Source organism: Salvelinus namaycush, chromosome 19 (assembly GCF_016432855.1).
Source record: "Salvelinus namaycush isolate Seneca chromosome 19, SaNama_1.0, whole genome shotgun sequence".
Lineage (NCBI taxonomy): Eukaryota > Metazoa > Chordata > Actinopteri > Salmoniformes > Salmonidae > Salvelinus > Salvelinus namaycush.
In genome coordinates, this window is record NC_052325.1 from 52172733 (window position 1) to 52178732 (window position 6000).

The following is a 6000-nucleotide window of genomic DNA, read 5'->3' on the forward strand; positions in this document are numbered from 1 at the left end:
ACTGCGCGCATATAGCAAGTGTCTTCACTGACATTTTCAACCTCTCCCTGTCTGAGTCTGTAATACCAACATGTTTTAAGCAGACCACCATAGTGCCTGTGCCCAAGAACACTACGGTAACCTACCTAAATGACTACCGACCCGTAGCACTCACGTCTGTAGCCATGAAGTGCTTTGAAAGGCTGGTTATGGCTCACATCAACACCATTATCCCAGAAACCCTAGACCCACTCCAATATCCATACCGCCCCAACAGATCCACAGATGATGTAGTCACTATTGCGCTCCACACCGCCCTTTCCCACCTGGACAAAAGGAACACCTATGTGAAAATGCTATTCATTGACTACAGCTCAGCAATGCCATAGTGCCCTCAAAGCTCATCATTAAGCTAAGGACCCTGGGACTAAACACCTCCCTCTGCAACTGGATCCTGGACTTCTTGACGGGCCGCCCCCCAGGTGGTAAGGTTAGGTAACAACACATCAGCCACGCTGATCCTCAAAATGGGGGCCCCTCAGGGGTGCATGCTCAGCCCCCTCCTGTACTCCCTGTTCACTCATGACTGCATGGCCAGGCATGACTCCAACACCGTCATTAAATTTGCTGATGACACAACAGTGATCACCGACAACCGCCTGATCACCGACAACAATGAGACAGCCTATAGGGAGGAGGTCAGAGACCTGGCCGTGTGGTGCCAGAACAAGAACCTCTCCCTCAACATGATCAAGACAAAGGAGATGATTGTGGAAAAAAAGGACCGAGCACGCCCCCATTCTCATCGACGGGGCTGCAGTGGAGCAGGTTGAGAGCTTCAAGTTCCGTGGTGTCTACATTAGCAACAAACTAACATGGTCCAGGCATGGCCCAAACCTATTCCCCCTCAGGAGACTGAAAAGATTTGGCATGGGTCCTCAGATCCTCAAAAAGTTCTACAGCTGCACTATCGAGAGCATCCTGACTGGTTGCATCACTGCCTGGTATGGCAACTGCTCGGCCTCCGACCGCAAGGCAACATAGAGGGTCGTGCGAACAACACAGTACATCACTGGGGCCAAGCTTCCTGCCTACCAGGACCTCTATACCCGGCGGGGTCAGAGGAAGGCCCTAAAAATTGTCGAAGACTCCAGCCACCCTAGTCATAGACTGTTCTCTCTGCTACCACATGGCAAGCGGTACCGGAGCGCCAAGTCTAGGTCCAAGAGGCTTCTCGACAGCTTCTATCCCCTAGCCATAGACTCCTGAACATGTAGTCAAATGGCTACCCAGACTATTTGCATTGCACCCCCCCTCTCCACACCACTGCCACTCTCTGTTGTCATCTATGCATAGTCACTTTAATTAACTCTACCTACATGTACATACTACCTCAACTAACCGGTGCCCCCACACATTGACCCTGTACCGGCACCCCGCATGTATATATTGTTATTTTTCACTGCTGCTCTTTAATTACTTGTTACTATTATCTCTTATTCTTATCTGTATTTTTTTTGAAACTACACTGTTGGTTAGGGGCTCGTAAGTAAGCATTTCACTGTAAGGTGAAATACCTGTTGTATTCGGCGCATGTGACTAATAACATTTGATTTGATTTGATAACACATCAACCCTGTTACCCATAGATAGATAGGCAAAAAAATGTGGGAAGCTTGCATTTTATTGCCACTCTCTGTTCCATTCCTCCTGTCACAATGGGAGTTATGGTTGATTTAAGATGACAACTTCAATGCTGTTACTTTAATTGGCTCTTAAAGGGCGACTGCACTTCCTGATTTGGCGTTGTTTTACATTTGGTTCATTAAGAGATGCTAACTGCCATGACTGATTTCAAACGTGAGTTGGTTTTGGGGTGTGGTTTGATGTGGGTGTCTTGTGTGTGTGTTCGCAGTTGGGAAGAGTTAGATACATTTGCTAAATAATTTATCCATCCTCAGCCAGCTGGTGTGCGACCGTGGCAAAGTTGGTTTGACTTTGGATTGCCTCTCTCCGGAGCTACAGAGGGGAGAATGGATGGAGGACAAGAATGGAGAGAGGAGGGGGGTACAGGCAGAGAGGGGGGATTGTTAACACAAGGAGTAGACATGAGGACAATGATGAGAAGAATATAAAAGGTGGGATATCGGTTTTAGTAAAGAGGGAAAAAATGGAGGTGGGGAAGGAAGTTGGGACAATAGCAGAGGATGAAACAGTTAGTTTATTGTACTTGATGTCATTTTACTGTCCAAATGTTGAGTCACCAGTAGGAAATTTGGGGACATAAAATGTGATACAATAGCAGTGAGAGAGCAAGTCCCCAGGGCCCATTAGCAGGTCTGGTAAAACAAAAGGGATAAACTGGGACACTGAACTTCTCACAAAGTGAGTTTGTCGAGTTCCAAAAAATAAACCCTCATTCAATTCAATAGCGGGAGCTGCCGGTTAGATTAGCATTTCAAAGCTGACTGTGTTGTGTTTTCCCCCACAAATAATAAACCCATTTTTAATTAAGTTCCGCTCTTGTCAAGAACTGATTTTGTTAATAAGATTGCCCTGAAATGTCTGAATATTAAAAACAGAAAGCTTGTGCATTATTCAACAGCCTGCAGCCTGCAAAACAACTGAGAACTTACAAAGCAATCAGTTATACTGTGTGTGGGAGCTTCTTGCGTGAATCTGCCACTAGCAATCTATTTTAATCTCTTACTTAATACACTATTCATACACCATATCAAGTTGTAATTAAGAAGCCCCCTAGAAAACTAAGGGAGGATGAGAGCGAACAAACTTAGTTATTGCACACGCCGAGTTTGGGCTGAATTTGGTGCAGCTGCATGAGAGCCTGAGATAGAACTTTGAACACAAAGCTGGGAACAATCTCCTGGGTTGAACCGCGCAGCATCATTTATTCTGCTGTTTGTTGTTGTTTGTACTCTCCTCGGCACCTATAGGGTATTGTAGTCTGATAAAAAGAGCTGCCTCGTAGGAGTTAAGACACAGAATATAGATAGAATGTGCTCTGTTTTTCTGCAGTCAGATCCACTGATACATGGGAAGATATTATCCGTCGCTCTTTCTGCCCGGTGGAATTAGTGGGAAAAGGAACCATGATTCTTTATCCCCTCAAACCACTGTGAGTCTTATGTCAGTATGCTATATATACACAAGTATGTTGACACCCCTTCAAATGAGTGGATTCGGCTATTTCAGCCACAGCCGTTGCTGACAGGTGTATAAAATCGAGCACACAGCCATGCAATCTCCATAGGAAAACATTGGCAGTAGAATGGCCTTATTGAAGAGCTCAGTGACATTCAATGTGGCACCGTCATAGGATACCACCTTTCCAGTTTGTCAAGTTTCTGCCCTGTTAGAGCTGCCCCCAACTGTAAGTGCTAAAATTTTGAAGTGGAAACATCTAGGAGCAACAGCGGCTCAGCCACGAAGTGGTAGGCCACACAAGCACACAGAATGGGACCGGCAGGTAACAATTGTCTGTCCTCGGTTGCAACACTCACTACCGAGTTCCAAACTGCATCTGGAAGCAACGTCAGCAAAATAACTTTCGTCAGGAGCTTCATAAAATGGGTTTCCATGGCCGAGCAGCCGCACACAAGCCTAAGATGACCATGCGCAATGCCAAGCGTCGACTGGAGTGTAAAGCTCGCGACCATTGAACTCTGGAGCAGTGGAAACGCGTCCTTTGGAATGATGAATAGCGCTTCAGCATCTGGCAGTCCGACGGACGAATCTGGGTTTGGTGGATGCCAAGAGAACGCTACCTGTCCAAATGCATAGTGCCAACTGTAAAGTTTGGTGGAGGAGGAATAATGGTCTAGGGTTGTTTTTCCATGGTTCGGGCTAGGCCCCTTAGTTCCAGTGAAGTGAAATCTTAACGCTACAGCATACAATGACATTATAGACGATTATGTGCTTCCAACTTTGTGGCAACAGTTTGGGGAAGGCCCTTTCCTGTTTCAGCATGACAATGCTCCCTTGCACAAAGCGAGGTCCATACAGAAAGGGTTTGTTGAGATCGGTGTGGAAGAACTTGACTGGCTTGCACAGAGCCCTGACCTCAACCCCTTGGGGAACACCTTGGGGATGAATTGGAACGCTGACTGCCAGCTAGGCCTAATCGCCCAACATCAGTGGTCGACCTCACTAATGCTCTTGTGGCTGAATGGAAGCAAGTCCCTGCACCAATGTTCCAACATCTAGTAGAAAGCCTTCCCAAAAGAGTGGAGGCTGTTATTGCAGCAAAGGGTAATCCATCTCCATATTAATGCCCATGGTTTTAGAATGAGATGTTTGATGTGTAGGTGTCCATATACTTCTGTCATGTATATTATTTTTTAACTAGGCAAGTCAGTTAAGAGCAAATTCTTATTTACAATGACGGCCTACCCCGGCCAAACCTAGACGACGCTGGGCCAAGTGTGCTCCGTCCTATGGGACTCCCAATCACGGCTGGTTGTGATACAGCCTGGAATCGAACCGGGGTGTCTGCAGTGACGCCTCAAGCACTGACTTGCAGTGCCTTAGACCGCTGCCCCACTCGGGACCCCACAAGGGAAGAAAGAGACATTGTTCGGACTTGCAATGGGAACTCAGCTGACACCGAATCATTTGCAGCAAACATCAGGATGATAAGACTTAGGCCAGGATTCAAACACACTAATACCTTATAAAACAGATATTTACTGATAAGGTCCCTCTTTAAATTAACTACAACTTATTAAGGCTTCATATAGCATACATAAAGTCTTCATAAGCACTATACACTTATTTCAAACTGTATAAATGGATGTATATGTCACGACTTCCACCGAAGTCGGTTCCTCTCCTTGTTAGCCATCGCTGATCCACTTTTCATTTTCCATTTGTTTTGTCTTGTTTTCCTACACACCTGGTTCTTATTTCCCTCATTTAGTGTTGTGTATTTAACCCTCTGTTCCCCCCATGTCTTTGTGTGGAATTGTTTGTTGTAAGTGCTTGTGCACATGGTTACTGGTGCACATCGGGTTTTGTACCCATGTTGTTATTTTCTTTATGCCGTTGGATTTGAAATTAAACTCCCCCGGCTATTACCTAGTTCTGCTCTTCTGCGCCTGACTTCACTGCCACCAGTTACGCACCCCTTACAGTATAAAGTGTGACATTCCCCAAAAAGCTGTGCATTATAGTGTGAAAGATTGTGTTCTTGCCTGGAGCAGGGCAGGTGTAACTTCCATATGAGGCCTATAGCATGTTTTATGCTAAGCTAAACCAGTAACACCAGTCGGTTATTTCACATTTTGCACCCTCCCATCAAGTTTTCAGACAACATACCTAAAGTAAACTGTGTGAAACTCGTGATCCAACTGCCATACCTGGCCTAGAGTGTGTTCTTGCCTGGAGAAACTGTCATGACACTCTAGAACTGTACCTGTCATGTACTGGGCACATGTGAATATAACATTAGTGTATATATAGACAGCTTTCTAAAGACAATATTAGTGTATATAAAGAATATTACTTTATTTATTCACTACTGTCTTTATTCACACGAATGTTCTTTATTAGTTACTTGCCTAATGATGGAACATTAACTGTAGATGGGAATCCAATTTTATACAAACTGGTGTTGGGTAGGTTTAGCCTATTAGTAATAACATTATGTCATAAAATAATGTTATGTCACCCTTTATAAAGCACATCTTTTTTGGGAATTGACATAGTGATTTATGCACCATACATAAGGAACTGTTATATCAAACTTTATATACCATTTTTAATACAGTATAACATAAGCTAGATGATTTGTGAAGCATTTATGTCAAACTTTATATATGCTAGTTAAAACCTGAACACAGGACGGTGCACACCAGTCAAACTGGTTTTATATATATATACAGTACCAGTCAAAAGTTTGGACATACCTACTCATTCAAGGGTTTTTCTAGATTCTAGAAATAGATTGTAGAATAATAGTGAAGACATCAAAACTATGAAATAACACATATGGAGTCATGTAGT